The sequence below is a fragment of the Budorcas taxicolor genome, chromosome 15 (assembly GCF_023091745.1).
Source record: "Budorcas taxicolor isolate Tak-1 chromosome 15, Takin1.1, whole genome shotgun sequence".
NCBI classification, from domain to species: Eukaryota; Metazoa; Chordata; class Mammalia; order Artiodactyla; family Bovidae; genus Budorcas; species Budorcas taxicolor.
The window spans coordinates 72,591,649-72,609,840 of record NC_068924.1 but is presented as its reverse complement, the minus strand read 5'-3'; the positions used below and the strand labels follow the sequence as shown (position 1 = coordinate 72,609,840).

The following is an 18,192-nucleotide window of genomic DNA, read 5'->3' as shown; positions in this document are numbered from 1 at the left end:
GGAACTCTCACCTTACACCCGGCAACTGTGGCAGCTGTGGGCGCAGAGGGCCGGGTAGAACCTCCAGGACATGAGTAAACCCAGGACTAATCCTCAGAGGTGACCTCAAAGAGGGCAGCAAACCCAGGACGAGAGGGGACTTCCAGAATGGCTCATGGGGACTTCCCTGACGGTCCAGAGTTTAAGAATCCGCCTGACAATGCAGGGAACATTGGTCGATCCCTGGTCCAGGAAGATTCCCCGGGCTCTGGGGTAACCAAGTCCATGCACCACAACTCCTGAGCCCGCTTGTCTTAGAAGCTGTGCCCTGCAGCAAGAGAAACCACCCCTATGAGGACCACCACAACTAGATAAAGTCCACGTGCAGCAACGAAGACCCAGGACAGCCAAAAAAAAAAACGAGAAAGAACGACTCATGGGTCAGAAAGCCTGAGTGGCTGCCCTCCCAGAGGGCCCCCCAAGTGGCCATGCCTGTTAGGTTTCCGTCCTGAGTCCATGTAGTTCATTGAACCCCCAGCTCCGGCCCCAGACTGGACACAGGAAATGAATGGATGAAACCTACCCTGCCCTTGGGGAGTGCTCAGTCTGGAGAGGGGACAGACAGGAAAGTGAGCAATTAGACACTAGCAACATCATAAAGCTGGGCCCCGTGATTCCACCCAGCCTCCCACTCTCCCTCGATGGGGCTCTTTAGAACACAGCCCCCAGGATTCCAGAATCACAAAAGCTAGCGCCCTTGCAGTTACTAACTGCCAGAGATTGTGCCCAGTCCTTCACATGGCTCAGTGTATCCTTGCAATGACCCTATGGGGCAAGCACTGCTTTGAACCCCATTTTACAGTTGAGGAAACTGAGACTCGGGGTGGCAAAGGGACTTGCCCGTGGTTTACACAGACCACACGGCTGGGAGTTGAACCCTGAAGCCTGACCAGAGGCCCTGAGCATAACCGTACTACCTGCAGAAATGAAGTGATTCATGATACAAAACTAACCTCACCAAGGCCCAACCTACGTTCATTGGGTTTCACAGCTGAGCCTCTGAACCCAGGCAATTGAAGATACTCCACAGAGGCACCAGGTCCCAGCTTGCATACCCTACCCACCCAGGGGCCTGGGCAGCTGGGGGCGGGTGCCTAAAGAGGGGTTAACCTCTGAGTCAGGGCTGCAGAAATGGAGACTGGGAGCTGGGTGTGGGCCCTCAGCAAGGTGATTAGGGAGAAGGAGGGGAAACGCTAATCAGGGACCTCACATGGCAGCAGACACAGCACCCTTCCCGCCCTGGGCTCAGTAAGGAAGAGATGGGGCCACTGTGACGCCACCTCCTCTGAGCAGCCTCCCCAGAACATTCTCCTACACAGACGCACACAGGGCACTATCTGGCAGCCCTGATCATCTCAGCCTGAGTCACTGGGGTGGGCATCGGGTGGACAGAGGTTCAAACCTTGGCTCTGCCCACCCCTCAGTGTCACCTAACTTTTCTGAGCCTCAGTTTCCTCATCTGAAAAGTGAACTAATACTTCCTACTTCCCAAGCTGTAGTTCTCAGCACCTTCCTAGGCCTAAGAGCTATTCTGGCCTTGGGGATATCTGATGGACAGAGAGACACAGACAGAGAGAGAGGTGAGTGAGACACAGTAATGGCAAAGAGCTGCACACACAGGTATAGGGGTGCTGTCTCTCATGAGTCCTGGGGGAAAGGCAGAAAAGATGGGGAAGAGGAAGGAGGGTAAGGGCAGGTCAGTGACTCTAAGATTTTGGAGGAGGAGGGCGGGATGGAGCGGGGGTCTTCCACCCCATTCAGCCAGGAGAGGAGGGGCCAGGGAGGGGCCTCTGGGGCCTCCCTGCTCTGTCCTGCAGCCCTTCCTCCTCACCTGTCTCTTCCCATCTGTATCTGTCCGTCTGTCTATCGGGGGCTTCCTCCAGCCTTCCCCTCTTCCCATTTCTGAGACCAGATCTCAAGTCTCTCTTCTCACATCCTGAGAGCCTCTGAACACCCAGAGTGTCCACGGCACTCACCCCAGACTCCAGCACAGACAGTCCTCCCTGTGGTGGGCATGGGCTCCAGGGAGGAATGGCCCAGGGGACCCATTTCCACGGTCAGCTGCAGGGGTCCAGGCCCCCCAAGGCTGGGGGGAAGGGCTGCACCTCCACACGGCGGGCAGAACCCGGTCCCCGGTTACCAGGCAGAGCATTGGGCTTGTAACCGGCCCAGACACATGGCAGTTGGGGTGGGAAAGCGGGTCACAGGGGAGACCAGCACAGCCTGTGGGGGCTCCCTTACCCAGGGCCCCCCGGGACTGCAGAGGGGCAGGGCCGGGACAGCTCCCCTACGCTGGGCTCGGCCAGGGTGGCCCCTCAGTCCCTGCTAGGCCCTCCAGAGATGCCCTGGCTTCAGAGGCACAGGAGACTGATGGGGCGCTGGTGGCAGGGGAGGTAAAAAGAGAGGCGGGGAGAGGGAGACAGGCAGGGATACGGAAAGAGAGAGAGAATGATAGGCGGAGGGCAGACAGACCCCCGGTGAAGCGGGCCTCCAGGGCGGCCAGGGCTCCGGGCTCCAGACCTCAGGCCCTGCGGTCTCCATGCGAAGGGCCCAGGGGGCCCTGAAGCGACCCCTGACCAGGACTGCAGGCCTTACTGGTCCAGGCAGGACAGCACCCTGGGAGCCAGCTCAGCTCTGCCCCCTGACCAGCCCTCTGCCCTCACCTGCCTCTGTAGCCGAGAGCCCTGCCACCCGCTGTGGCCTCCTGGATGGACCAGCCAGCACCACCCTTCTCCCACCAGCCTTCAGCCAAGGCCCATTCCCTCCTCAGCCCATTCTTCTCAGCCTCAGCCTCCCCCAGATTCAGGGAGTGCCAAGCAGTGCCTGGACAAGCACCCCCTCTTCCTACACACACACAGACACACCACACACATACACAGAGGCACACACACACAGAAATATACGCACACGTAGAAACACATGCACACACACACAAACACAACACAGAAACAAACGTGCGCACACACACACAGAGGCACAGACACACACATGCACACAGACACACACACACAGAGACACAGGCGCACGCACACACACAAACACAACACAGAGACACACACAGAAACAAATGCACACACACAGACATACACATAAAGACACAGGCACACACATGCACACAGACACACACACACAGAGACACAGGCGCACGCACACACACATGCTAATTCCTGAGGAGCCTGGGTCTTTATCACCAGCTAGGTGCTAGAGTCACTCCCAGGCCTAAAGGAGCTGAAGCCGGATGAGGGACTTGACCTCAGGCAGCAGCACCTAAGCCACCAAAACGAGCACCCAGGTCCCAAACAGCCCCCTGGGACCTCCCCAGCTCGGGCCCTGGGGAGGAGAGACGAAAGCCCAGGCAGCCCCACACTCTCATTCCTCGTCCATCACCCTCAGCTGCCCTGCCTCAGCCGTGGGGGTAGGCCCTCTACTGGCCCCTAAAGCAGGGAACCTGCCACCTGACCCTGGAAACCTAGAGCTCCGCCACCCTTACCTTCTCACTACCCACTTCCCACTCCTGACTCCAGGGGCACGCCTGCGGCAAAATGCAGCCAAGATACGAACGGCCACTGAGGGCTGGGGAATGGGGCTGGGGAGACAGGTCATGAGGCCCCCACTGCAGGCTTTGAAAAGTCCCCTCCCCTGTCTCAGATAACCGCAGTTCACTCCTACCTTACAGGGAGGAGACAGGCTTGGAGAATAAAAATGCTGTCGCACAATCAAGGGAAGTATGGCGATTATTATCACCGTGAGAAGGTTCCGGGCCACATGCAGTTGGGAGGAGGAGGGTATACAGACAGACAGACAGATAAAGTGGAAAGGAAAGGGGCTTGCTGCTAAGATCTGTGCCCCCTGTGAGCCCCAGGGACCAGGCATGGGGTTCCGAGAGTTCTCAGCACAGGGACCCTCCTTCCATCAGGTAGGGCTTCGGGCCTGGGCCGGCTCTCTGGGCTGCACAGGAAGAAAGGAGCCCGGAGGGCTGGCAACCCCGCACACCAGGCCCAGAGCCAGGAACACAGCAGCCTGATGAGCCTCCGGGGGGCCAGAGGGAACGGGGACTGTTTGTGTCGCAGGAGGAAAGTGGACATGGAAATGAACTGTGACTGGCCAGACTCCAGGCTCCTGGGAGGGAAAACACAGTGCTTCAGGCCACCTGAATTCCCACCCCTAGTACTCCAGCTCTCCCAGGAGGCCCCGTGTGACCCTAGGAACACAGGTCATAGGCATGTGCCCCTTCCACAGACCTGGAAACTGAGGCTCAGGAGGCCCGTGCCCAGGGCCACAATGTGGGGCTGGCAGGGCCTGTTGGGAGCTGATTCTGTCTGTTTGCCCTATCTTCCCGTTATCTGCCTAGAACACCCCCCAACCTGAGCAGACAGAGTTCAGGCCTGACACCAAGGCCCAACCAGACACCCAGCCCCTGGACTGGGTGGTGGAAGAGGAATGAACCCCAAGCTGAGTGCAGGGAAAGGGGAGTGGCCAGCGTTTCCTGAGAGCCTCAAACCCACTGGACATCAGCAGTTGGTGTTTTATCCATTGCATCTCACGCCAGCCTCACAGTGACTGGTGAGGAAGATGGCGTTCTAATTTTTAGAAAGAAGCTGGTGGTTAGAGAGGAGAAGTGACTTGCTCATGGTCTGAGGCTGACCGTAGGTAGCTCAGCTGTCCGCAGCCCACACAGACCCCCTGGGGGCTCGGGCCCACAGCAGCCAGTCGCTGCCCTCTTTGCCACCTTGGAGCATTAACTAATCCTATGAGACAGCTCACCCGCAGGACAGAACCTGAGACAGCTAAGCTGGCTTGGCCACAGGGAAAAAGGTGGTTGGAGTTGGGTCTGGAGGGAAGGAGGAAGACCCAGATCAGGAGAGGAGGAGCTGAAGGCATTCAGGCAGAACCAGAGGGCAGGGGAGCTGAGTCCTGAGATCTGGAAAATTCTGCATGGTATATCTGGAGGGCAGGTACAGTCCTCAGGGGGAGCAGGGGCTGAAATGTGAGGAGGACCTTGGCCAGACCACACCCTGTCCACCAGGGACCTTACATCCCTGGGCCTGGGGAGGAACTGGTAACAGGGGCAGCCTGGACCACCCTATCTTCCTTCTCCGTGGCTCCCAGCCCAGAGCGAGGGCCTCTGGCCAGCATTTCCTGGAGTCCTGGCCCCTGGCACCCAAGAGCCAACAGCCCAACTAAGAGCCCTGGGGTCCCCAGTCGTGAGCTGAGAGCAAAAGGAGCCCAGAGTTCTCCCTTCTTACTTAGGAGGCAGCTGGGGTGCTGGACCAGGCTCAAGATGGGAAGCAAAGACAACACGGGTTCAAGTCCTGGCTCGAGGCCCTCCTTAGCTGTAGGATCCTGGACATCTCGCTTACAGCCTCTGTCATGATCGGTGAAGTGGGCCCAGTAATCACCACCCCCTCCTATTTCATAAGGGGCTGGGAGGCTTGCAGGAGTAAGGACATGAGAAAACTGCTAAAAGCTATAAAGCATAAGGTGTCATTATGAGAAATGAAGACTTGGGCACCCCAAGGCACAGGCTGACTTGCCATTGTCACGCAGCCAGGGGGCAACTGAGCGTGATTTGAAGTATGGCTCCTGGTGGCCGGGCCAGAGTCCTCCCACTGCAAGACCCCGAGTTCCCGGGGAGCCCTGTCGCTTGGGCTGACCTTCTTTGCAAGGGTGGTGGGTGGGGCACAGGCTGTGTCCCCCACAGCCCAGCTCCTTCCACGACTTGCTACCACTCTGGACCAGGGGTCCAACCTTGGGGTATAGAAATGAAAGCCCAGCTCTGCTGCCTTCAGCTGTGACCTTGGACAAGTGGTTCCAGCCTTGGGAGCTTCAGTTTTCTCATCTGTAAATAGGTGTGTGTGTGTGTGTGTGTGTGTGTGTGTGTGTATGATAACCTCTACTGGGGGAAGGGGGCTGGTGGGAGGATGACCAGACATCACAGCTGCAAAGTGTCCAGGGCCAGGCCTGGCACACATCAGACGGGGCTCTCTCCCCTTCCACTGCTCGGCCTGCCAGACAGCGCCTGGGCTCAACCAGAGAAAAGTTGCCAGCCTCCCAGAAAAGCGGCCCAGAACCATAACTGGGAACGTAAACTGGCTGGAGGACATGAGATCTCGGCAGGAGATCACATTACTGGATGGTCAGTGGGGGTGAGATGCAGAGCAAGACACTGGCTCAGAGGCGATGCGGGGGAACCTGGCTTCCCGTCCCCTCATGTGGAGTCAGTCCCCCAGGGCAGGCGCAGGGCTCAGGGACTGCATCTCTGCTCCTGCATGACCCCGGCGTGGGGGAAGCCCGAGACAGCATGCACATTTGGTCGGGGGAGGGTATTCGGGAGGAGCATGGAAAGGTGACGTCAGGGGTCCTATGTTAGAGCTCCTGGTGGCTCTCCTTGGATGTATCAGGTCACCTGTCAGAGCCTCAGTTTTCCTTTCCATAAAGTGGAAATGGTGGTGATTATCTTCTCCTCTTGCACACGGTTATATAATAGTGCATCCTGGAGAAGGGTGATGAGCTGGGGGCAGGGGCAAGCTGAGTTCAGATCTCACACCAGCCTTTGTTAAAGAAGCCAAGGTTCCTACCGGCAGCAACCCCAGGAGCTGAAATTCACTGCAGAGCCGCCTCTGCCCTAACCCACTACTCCATTGTTCTCAGACTGGGATCCCACACCAAGACCAGCAGCACGTCCCGGGAACACATTAGCGACACACATTCCTAGGCTGCACCCCAGACGGACGGAACCAGAAACTGTACGATCTGCGTTTTAACAAACCCTCCAGGAGACTCTGATGTGTGTCAGGGTTTGAGAACCATTGCAACACCCCATGACCCGCCTCCTATTCCAGAGAAACTCCCTCCCACAGACTCATCTCCCATTCCCTGGCTCCCAGCAGGCTGCTGGGAAGGCGTCACCATGGAGAGAGGTCATTAAATAGTAAAGATCCCATAATTAGTTAATGACATGCCAGGCTCCCTGACAGGAGGGTCAAAAGTCAGACTGAAGTCGTAGAGGAAAATCTCCTTCATATCTGTCTTTCTCTTTGTCTCTGACTGACTGTTCCACATGCATGACCCAAGAGCCTGCCTGCTTCCCTCCGTGAGCCTGCTCGGCACCGAGGGACAGACTGGTGCCCCTCCTCCCCTCAGGAGGTGGCGGTTTAGTCGCTAAGTTGTGTCCGACTCCTGCGACCCCATGGATTGAAGCCTGCCAGGCCCCTCTGTCCATGGGATCCTCCAGGCAGGAATACTGGAGTGGCTTGCCATTTCCTTCTCCAGGGGATCTTCCCGACGCAGGGATTGAACCCGGGTCTCCTGCATTGCAGGCAGATTCTTTATCGACTGAGCTACGAGGGAAGCCTCCCCTCAGGGGACCTGGAGCTAAATGTAGGGGAGGGGGGCACATACACTCTGGTATGTATCACAGAGAGGGGTTTCCCTGAGAATCTGGTCCTCAGACCTTGAGTTTAAAAATCATCTGTCAGGAAAGCCACTTTGAAGAATTCAGCCTGTGGAGATCACTCAAGTTGAGAACCAAACAGACATATGGACAAGGTGGTCACTATGGCAACGTGGGCATGAATGAAAAATTCAGAACGGCCTAAATGTGCAATGGCAGGGGTGTGTTTAACTGGGTCACAGCAGATCCATGTGGTGTGACGCTATGGACCTGGGAAACACGCTGTGGAAGAATAGTGAACAGCATGGAAAAACCCTCCTCAGAGTGTTAACCTAAAAGCAACAGCAAGGAAGTGGTTCATATGTGAGATTCCAACCGCGCGCGCGCGCGCGCGCGCGGGCGTGTGTGTGCGTGTGTGTGTGTGTGTGTGTGTGAACACCAAACCCTTCTCAGGACTTATCTCTGAGCAGTTATTTCCTCCTCTGCATCTGTTCTTCACCCTCAAACTTCTTCCACAAAACTATTTCTTCAGTAATTAGAAAGTCTTTTTTTTTTTAAAGGGCCCATTAGTTCAGGCAGAGATGAAGGTTTTTTTTTTAATTGGCATAGATGGATTGGTACTGACATACACACACTACTATATATAAAATAGATAACTAATAAGAACCTACTGTGTAGCATGGGGAACTCTACTCAATACTCTGTAATGACCTATATGGGAAAAGAATCTAAAAAGAATGGATATTTGATTATATCTACAACTGATTCACTTTGCTGTACATCAGAAATTAACATTGAAAATCAACAACACTCCAATAAAAATTAGTAAAAATAAACAAAAACAAAAAAGATGATAGAAATGTATCTTTCCTACATCAGAATCATTGACCTGAGGGCAGAGGGGGAGGGTGCTATAAGGGAGGCTTGGTTGCCACCCCCCGACGCACACACTGAGGGAGTTATCATACTCTGCATGGTCTCCAAGAGGTCCCCACGACCATGATCAGGACCAACAGATGGAAGGGAGGATAGATTCGTTCAAATTCTACACGATATTTTTTAAGAGTCCGATCCATCCGGAGATGAAAGGCAGTGAGTTCTCCAAGCCTTGAGGTGTGCGAGCAAAGGCTTAATGTTGGGATCAGACAGGGCAGATAGGTTGACTCAGGGAACTATAATGCTGCTCACAGGACGGCATTATATGATCTTGTGAATTTAGTCACAAGCCCCCAGCTTTGCCCTCGCTCTCGGCCAAAAGCACACGTGGGTGGAGGCTGAGCTCGGACAGTCTCATGGAGGACTGAGCCCATAGAGGCCCAAGGTCCTCCTGACCCCAGATTTCCAAATAGCCCCAGAAAAGTCCTTCACTCCAGATCAGGGACCTCGGTCTCTGGGGAAGAAGGACTCTGTTATTTCCCCAAAGGGGAGGCAGGGGCAGCCTTCATTCATCACTATCACCCTCATCATCCTCTGGCTTGAATGGAGGGTGTACTCTGCTGGGCCCACCACTGTTTCACCCAGAACTATGATCTCATCTAATCCTCACCGAAAGTTGTGAGAGAAGGGATCAGAGGGGCATTGGAGAGCCTCCGACACGGCCTCCTGCGGCTGTGAGTTCAGAGAGGCCAGGGGTCAGGCCACGGAGGCCTCTCTGCCTAGGTGCCCGACAGTGACCCAGAGCCTGGCTACCCACTCACTTGCGGCGAGATCTCAGACAAACCAGTCATATCCACCCCCACTGAGTTTTTATCTCCTTTATACATAAGGACGTCTCACCGTGTCCCATTGCAACAGCATTCTCATATTCCATCTCCTAAGACAGTGTGTGGGAGAGTGATTTTCCAGCCTCAGTAGTAGAATTACTCATTGCTAACATTATCGTCAGCAACGTCAAATGAACATTAATCAGTGTTTGCCTACCAGGTATCATTAGAAGCGCCCTGTAGGTATGAGGTGGAACACATATTCTTCTCTCCACCTGTTTCCCTGAACACTCATGCGGGCCGAACACCTGAGGCCTGGCTCCACCCACGTCTTCGCTTCTTGCCAGGACCCCCAGCAGCGGCTTGTCTGATTGGTTCATCTGGGAGATGTACTCAGTACTCTCAGTGGGAGTCTCCCCTTCTCAGTGAACCAGGCTGTCTGCTGGAAGCATTCCATCTGGTCTACTCCCCTACATGCTACCAGCTCTTGTGGAGAGGCTGGCTCCTGTTCAGAGCCTCCTGTGACCGGACACGTAACTCTGCCAGTTCCAGGGAAGAGTGAGCCAGCCCTCCGGGCACCAGATCCTGCCTTCCTTTGCAACTGCGCTTTTCGCTTGGTTCCAAATTCAGGAGAGGGCTTCCCTCTAAACTTCAAGTGTGAAGCTCCTGTAACCTTCACAGCATCCTTCTGAATTGTTTGTTATTATTATCATTCCTATTTGACAAGTGAGGAAAGTCAGCCCTCTGGAGTGAAAGACTTTTGAAATGCTTTCTCAACGCCAGGCAGCACGCAGGGCGTGTCCACCACGATGCAGGCTGGAGTGGGCTCCCATACATGTCTGACTCTTGGCTTCCTCCACAGACACTCCCTCAGTCTTTTGAGGCTTGACAAATTGACATTCATTTCAAACCAACACCCCACCCCCTTTTGAAATAAATATGATTTATTGACAACAACAAAACCCTCAATGTGATCCCCAAGTTCACATAATGCATTTCTGTTTAAATATGTATAGTACGTTTTTTGATAGCTTTATCATGTCTGTTCTTTCTTTCTTGAGCATAAAAATAATGCGGGTTTATTGCAGAAGATTCAGAAAATGGGGAAAAGTTAAAAAAAAAAAGCCTGTAATTTGATCTAGATAATCCCATTATTATGTTGTATATAAATGTATTCATCTAGTTTTTAGCCTTGTTGAATGCAATCACGGGGGAGCACTCGCTCATTCTGTTTCTGAGGTGTCTCTACGACACTGTGGGGACCTGCCCACCTCCAGTGACTATTTTGGGGCAGGAGAACAGGGTGGGCACCCACAAGCCCTTTCCCTAAATAAAACCCTGCAGCTCCCCAATGTGATATCGCATGGGCTTCTCTTACAAAAGCCAAGTGCAGCCAAATGTACGATAATAAGAGTTTTGCAGCCAGAGAAGGGCTATCTCTTGCCCAAGGTCACATGGCAAGAAAAGGATGAGCTGGGGTCAGAACTCAGGTCTCCAGATTCCCAGACTCAAGCCATTCACCAAAGACTGCCCCCAAAGACTTAACTCCTGCTCCCTATGGGCTTACCAGGTGGCAGAGTAGTAAAAGAGCCACTTGCCGAGGCAGGAGACACAAGAGACGTGGGTTCAATCCCTGGGTCAGGAAGATTCCCCAGAGTAGGACATGGCAACTCATTCCAGTATCCTTGCCTGGAAAATTCCACGGACAGAGGAGCCTAGTGGGCTACAGTGACTGAGCACAAGCACATTAATAATAGCAACATTACCCCAAACAACTGGCACATAGTAATAGAAAGCACTCACTGTGTGCCAGGTACATATCACACAGGCTTCACATCCATTGATTCATATCATTCTCAAACAACCCTATGAGAGACATACTATAACTGTCTACTGTTTAGATGCTGAAACGGATGGGCAGAGGGGTTAAGACCCTTAGGGTGTGCCTAAGGTCACAGCCAGCAGGTAAATAGCAGAAGCAGAAATGATAGTCCGATTCCAGAGCCCTCGATGTGGTCTGCGGTTCCTTCTCCACTGTCCTGGGCCGAGGCCAGCTGGACCTCTGGCGGGCTTCTGGAGCGGTTACTGCCTGAGAAGCAAGGGAACTGGCCTAGGGGACCAGCCCCCTGGCCCAGCTCACGCTGCCACTTCACAGCAGAGCCCGCAACCGAACCAGGCTTCCTAGCGCCCCATTTACAGCACTTCATCCACTTCCCTGCACAGGTCCTATGGGCCCAGGTCTGGAATCCTCAGCAGTTCCCATCCTGGATCACCCCTCAACACAGCAGGGCAAGTCAGGGGTGGGGCCCAGAGAAAGGCAAAGAAATAAGCCAGGAAAGAAGCCAGAGGGGAGAGCGGACAGGCCTTCCAGAGCTCCTCACCAGGTGGTCTCCGGGGATAACGTTGGGGGAAGCGGGGGTCTGGGAGGGCATCTTCCCATCTCCCAGCCCTGAGCCTGCGCCTCACGGGACAGGGGGACCTGGCACAAATAACTGCTGACTTGAAGGTAGCTTTTCTGGCTGAGTCAGGGTTCGCTAAAGGCCGGAGATGCCCCCACCAGGCTGGGACTGGAGGAAGTTGGGCTCTTCCCCTCTCAGGAGGGGAAAGGCCAGGCCTCACATGGGAAGCCGAAACCCAGGCTGAAGCAATCCAGGCGCCCTGTTCCCACCTCCCTGGACCCCAGTTCCAGGCCCAGGGTGGGCAGTCCTGAAGGGCAAGGCAGGGGCGTGAGACCCTGCGTCCCGGCCCCACCCTTGCCCAGGAGTCACCGAGGATCTGGCTCAAACTGGGTCCCACTGGGCCACCCTGAGGAGAATCACTCACTCGTTCCAACTCCATTTCCTAAGTGCCCGCTGTGGGCCAGACTTTGTGCCTGGAGTGGGGACACAGAGATGGACGGGGCAGTCCCTGACTGGGAGGGTTCCCAGGGACACAATCCGTGTGCCGCAAGACAGCAGCGGGGAGGCAAGGGCTCCGTGTGGACAAGCACAGAGGGAAGAAGGGAAGGGAAAGGAAGGGTTTTGAAGGAAGTCTGCCACTGACGTTTAGACCCACTTCCCCTCAGGAAGCTTAGAGTCACGCTGGGGAAACCCAGTGACCCCCAGGAAGGACACCACGCAGGCGGAAATGACTGGTGTCTTGGGACACACGCACACAAACGCTGGCAAGGCACGGAGGGCCTGTACGGAAGGCTGCGGCTCTGGGGAATGTTTCTGGGGGCCTGAGGAGCAGCCCGGTACAGCCTGGAAAGACTAGCCAGATGTAGAAAGCAAGGACAATGGCAGCTCTCATTGAAGGAGGGTTCACCACGTGCAGGCAGAAAACTGCTAAGCGAGTCACATGCAGTTTTTTTGTTTTATCCTCACGTCACCCTATGAAGTATTAAACATGATTATCCCCAATGTACAGATTCAGAAACTGAGGCTCAGAAAGGGTCACCTAGCTAGGGATGGGCAGGGCCAAAACTGCAGCTCCAGTTCTTCACCACCATGCTAGTCTATATTCCTAATCTGTGTCAGTTCAGTTCAGTTCAGTTCAGTCGCTCAATCGTGTCCGACTCTTTGCGACCCCATGAATCGCAGCACGCCAGGCCTCCCTGTCCATCACCACATCTGTGTGGACAGGCAGAAAGAAGCAAGGGTGCTTCAGGTAAGAGGTAGGCAAGGCTAGGAAGCGGGATCGATTACCATGTGTTTGAGAGGAGTTGCCCAGTTCCACTTTGTGCGGACCCTGTGTTTTGTGTGTATGTGTGTGCACACACACACTCACATGTACCCTCCTTTGCAAGTGTCCGGTGTTACAGAACTTCCTGAGAGCCAAGTAAAGAATAAGTCATTAGCAGAGCAGGGAAGGACAGCCCAGAGAGGAGAAGGAACTGCTGAAAAGTCACACAGAGGAACCAGGACAAAGTCTAAGACACAGACTGCAGGCCTCTTCCCTCCCCTCAACTGCCTCTCCAGGTCAGCCCAGAGTGAATCTGTTGCTCACAGGAAACCCACAGTGTCAGGGGAACCCCGGGGATGAGTCAAGAACCAAGCAGCCCTCAGACACCCAGTGGGCCCATCACAGAGGCCCTGGGCCTGTGGTCCACCTCCTCCCAGGCAGCATCAGGGGGTGAGGGGAAGAGGGAAGCCGGCGTAGCAGGACACTCAGCCCATGTTTACCTCTGGGCTTCCCTCCTGGCTCCTCAGACCCAGGCTTATGGGAGGGGAAGCCGGTGGGCAGGACAATTCCTGCTGAGATTAAACCGGCATCCCCTCCACCCCTGGCCCTGGTCTGTCCCGGAGAGGGGCCGAGGCTTTTCCCTCCTGCCTGCCTCTCACACAGCCAACTCCTGACCGTTTGATGCTCTCGGTGAAATCGTAACCGCCCCCTGAGTTCCCCGTGGGGTAGAGGAAGTGGGTTTAAAGATTTGGAGCGAGGGGTCAAGGCCAAGCCAAAACCACGGGGTGCCAGCGGGCCCCAGATGCTACAACTCAAAAGGAATGCTTGGGGCTTGGGGTTGCTACCCTCTGCGCCGCCGGGAGGGGCTGTCTGGGTCTCAGAGGGGGACAGGGGCTGCCCCCAGGGTTGGGGGGTGCGAAGGTGGGGAGGAGCTTCCAGACAGTGGTTCAAAACTCTGAGGCCTCAAGAGAGAGGGGACTGCCCCACACTGCCGAAACTTCAAAGGAGCCCTGGAGGAACCAAAAAAAATCCCCCCACCATGTGAGAAATGTGTGCTCCCACTGGCTAACCTTTCACCCCGGCCCTCCCTGGGCTGGACGAGGAGGGGAGGGGCTGCAGGCACTTCTTTCCAAACACCCAGCTCTCCAGCCCCCGCCCCCTGACGACTGGCTCATGTTCCCTCCACTCGCCCAGCCCAGCCGCCTGTCCTGCATGGGCAAACACAGAGCCTTCTTGGGCGACTCCCTCTCTATCACTTTGTAGCACTCATCACCCTCCCCAGCGTCCGTACCCACCCAGCCCAGCCACCTTTCTGAATGTCTGCCGTGCTCCTCGGTCTAGGCTGGGTGGGGGATAGAAAGACACACAGGGCACATTAGACACTCTGGGACACTCGCTTTTCCCTCCCCTCCAACAGTGCCTTCCCCCCAACCCCAGCCCCAGACCTCCCCAAAGCCCCTGTGGGCCCTCCTTCCCTATCACTAGTGCCATTGGCTCATTCTCCCTTGACCGTTGGGTCTTGAACCCCAGCACATCTGGCAGACCGTCCATCCGAAAGTGCCACTCTGACAAGGTCACTCCCCTGCTCGAAAACCTTCAGCAGCCCTCAAGGTCTATAAGGCAAATCCAAACATTTCATCTTGGCATTCAAAGTCCTCCATGAGTTGATGCAACCTACCATTCTCCCTTCCCATTCCTGTTGAGTCAACTCTTCAGCCAGACTGGTTAATCAAGCTGCTTCTTCAAAATTCCCTGACCCCTCTCCCCTTTTCCATCAAATCTGAACCCTGGTCTTGGTGGTCATAAAAGGAGGCACAGTGGTACTGAGGCTGTGCTTATAGTATCTGCTGTATAGCATATGGGCTACTTTCAAACAAGGTTGAAAAAAAATTCCCCTGAACACGCTGACCCCCTTACCTTCCTCTAGGCATCCATATCTACCCAAAACACTGCCTTGGCTGTGGATGCTGAAACCTTTGAAATGCTTAAGGCCCACCCAAGACTCCACTTGCTCCAGAAACTTTCCTGAAGATCCCTTTGACTCTTCGTCTATCTCCTATCAGAGTCCCCTTGTCCAAGTTCCTTACCAGATTGTAAGCAACTAAGGATGGGGTCAGTGTGTCACCATCCGCCAGTCATCACATGGGGTGGAGGGGTGGTGGGAGGACTTTCCACTAGATGTTTACTAAGCACTGTTGGAAAGGAACATCTCTTCCCTGTGCCCCACACAGGCAATACCTACTGACCCCTCTCCCTCCCCACCATACCAAACTCTTAATCTTATGCCACTCAAAAGCTTAGAGAGGGAGTCTGGGGCCCCAAGTTGATCTAAGCCCAAGCAGGACTTGGAATCGCGGGCAGAAAGTCCTGTTCAAGTCTCAACAACTCCAGGAAGCCCCTTCACCCCCTGCCCTGGTTTCCCTAGTGTCTCACCTCTCTTGGGCACCACCCCTCCCATACCTACACATGCTGTCCCTCCACATATTAATAGTACGGCCCTCAGTCAAACTCCGTCCTATGGTGGCGTAAGTCGTGCCCAACTCTTGTGGCCTCATGGACTGTAGCCTGTAAGGCTCCTCTGTCCATGAGATTCTCCGGGCTGCAATACTGCAGTGGGCTGCCAGCTCCTCCTCCTGTAGTGCTCTCCAGCTGGTTCCAAAGTATAGGGCTCATCTTGCCAGGAGATTCGAGGAGTCAGTCACCTTCAGTGCCCAACCCTGATCAAACAGATAAGAGGTGCACACACTGCCCCTCACCACCACCCTGAACCCAGCATGCAATGGAAGAGCTGGATTCTGGCCGCCAGAGCAGTTCCATATCCATGACATCTCATCTGGCCTTGAGCTCTGGGTGTGAGTTATCTTCTCCAGCAGAGGCATGGTGGGGATAGGGACCCCACTGGGAGCAACTCAAAATGAGTGCAGAACCCGAAGGCTAGTTCATTTCTACATCACATCACCTAGCTCCATCTGATATATAATAGATGTTAAGTAAACATCTGGGGGGTTATTTAGCCAGATACCTAACGACTGCAAGAGTATTACCCAAAACTCAGTTAGTCTTTGGTCTAGATGACATGCCCCCCCCCAACCCCAAAATGGACAAAGTGTTGCTGGTGGCAGGTGGCGGGTTTTGGCTCTCACAAGGTCAGGAGCTTCAGCCAGCCCTCCAAAAACAGTCTCATTCCCAGGCAGGAAGCCAGTCTATCACCTGCCCATCCACATCAGAGCAGATGTCACACAGGGAGGGCTCACTGGGTGCCTGGCGCCTTGCTAAGCACTGTACACACATTATTGTATTATGTCCTCCCTACCAGGTGGCTCAGTGGTAAGCAATCCACCTGCCAATGCAGGAGTTGCAAGTTCAATTCCTGGGTCATCGGGAAGATCTCCTGGAGAAGGAAATGGCAACCTATTCCAGTATTCTTGCCTGGGAAATTCCATGGACAGAGGAGCCTGGTAGGCTACAGTCCACAGGGTCACAAAAGAGAGGGACACAACTTAGCAGCTAAACAACCACCACCACCACTACCATTGATTATCATCACTATGCCCATTTTACACATGAGGAAACTGAAGCATGAAAAGTGACTGGAACCCAAATCAATGTGGTCCCAACTCCTTGACCACCGAACTAGCTACTAGGGCCCAACACAGAACACCCACCGCCACAGGGACAGAAACCTCCAGCCCAAGAAGGAACTTGGCATGCAGCAAGCGCCCTAGGCCCTGAGCTTGACTTTGGGCCCAACGTTTGGTGGGGTTTTCCCTTGTCTTCCCCACTCACCCAGATAAGAACTTGTCCCCTAGCTTCCGCCAGGGGCCTCCCAAGCCTCCTCACCTGGAAAAGCCCTGGGACGGGGCGGGGCGCGCGGGGCGGGGGGGGGGGGGGGGTGCCGCGGTGGGCAAAGTCCCCGCTGAGTTTCCCACCCCACGTCTTACTGGGCTCTCACAGGTGTGGGGAAGGGAAGGCTGAGACCTCCCAGACTTGGGTCACCACGCCCCCTCCGCTCTCCAGCTTTCCCAGCCCTGTGAGTTCAAGTCCCATCGGAGGAACGAGTGAGAGACCCTTAAAGCAATGCGCTTCAAGCTCACAGAGAGCCGGCTTTGCTCAGTGCCACTCTGCAGGGAAACAGACTAGTCTGGGTGACGCGATCTGAAATACCTGTTGCAGTCCGCTGTCGCTTTCACTTGCCGGCCTCACCTTCCGAGGGTTCCTAGCGAGAAAGGGCAGTGGAAGCACGGAGTCCACCTGGGTCCAGCCCCTCCTTATACTGGAACCCGAGAGGTCCAAAGCCGGTTAATCCGGGGGCGAGGGGGACGCGCCTGGGGTCACCCAGCTGGTGCGCGGCGGAGGCAGAGAACTGGGAGGCGGGTGGCGGTTAGGACTTGGGAACTTAAGCTCCTTCTCAATCAACCACCAGCTTGCCTGCGCGGCCCGACCTGTCACTTGTTCCGAGAAAGCTGCCCCGAGCGGGCTCTGGAAATTGGGGGCGAAGACTAACCTTGCTTCTGGTTTGCCGGAGGGCCTCCCCCACCCACTTCTCACCTGCCGCCTCTGCTCTTTTTTTTTAGCTCGGCGCTGCAAGCTCAAGAGTCGTCCGCTTGCGCCCCAGTGCTCCGCGTCCGACTGCGCAGCGCCGGGTGCAGTCGCTCGATCGTCCGTTCCCCTCCCAGCGGTCTTCGGGGAACTCAACGGCCTCGGCCTGGCCCCGCCCCCTCCAGAGGACACGCCCCCCCGAGCACGCCCCTCGGCCTCCGGACCGGGCCCAGGCCGCGCCTCCAGCTCAGCCGCCAGGCTCTGCTGGAACGTGGCTGGGCTCCCAGCCCGACCCGGCTCTGCTCGCCTCGGCCTTCCCCCGCCTCGGGCCCTGTGGCGAGTGGAGCTGCGCCCCTTGCCCCGCCCCGCTTACGGCTCCCCCCAAAAACACTCCCGGTCGGCCCCGCCCCCACGGTCACCCTGGGGATGGGGCCCTCCCTAGGCCTACCCCACTCCACCTCCAGCCGCCGGGCCTTGCCTGGATAAAAAGCTCTCTCTGGCCCAGGCCCTGAGCTCCAGCCCAGGCTGGGTGGGAAGCGCCCCGTCTCAGCGCTACCTAACGGTCCCGCCCCCTCCTCAGCCTTCCTCAACATTCCCAGGCTCCTCCCAGGCCGCTGGAAGGTCCTCCCAGCATCCCTGCCTCTGCCTCCCTCGCTCCGGGGCTATATCCCCCCGCCACCAGCCCTCCTAGGAAGAGGCCACTCCCTAGGAACGCCCCTTCCCTCGCTTCACCGCCTGTCTAATCCTGCCCTGCTTTGGCAACCCTAGCCCGGGCAGGCACGCCTCCGGGCGGCGGGGGGTGGGGGTGGGGGTGGGCCCACACTTGGCATTCCAGGGCGGGTATATCCGGGTGCA

The 18,192-nt window shown here is 55.8% G+C and overlaps 1 protein-coding gene and 1 non-coding gene across 2 annotated transcripts in view; one reads left to right on the top strand and one right to left on the bottom strand.

Annotated features, from left to right (window-relative positions):
* The window catches only part of CD82 (CD82 molecule), a 56,030-nt gene extending 38,528 nt beyond the window's left edge, over nucleotides 1–17,502 (bottom strand). The window contains 2 exon segments of the mRNA XM_052652395.1: nucleotides 16,963–17,014; nucleotides 17,347–17,502. The gene's annotated coding sequence lies outside the window, so the exon portion shown is untranslated.
* Nucleotides 14,555–14,677, top strand: LOC128061083 (small nucleolar RNA SNORA61). The gene has a single exon (XR_008200697.1). It is a non-coding gene; the product is annotated as a small nucleolar RNA SNORA61 (small nucleolar RNA).
* Nucleotides 17,503–18,192: the final 690 nt, after the last annotated feature.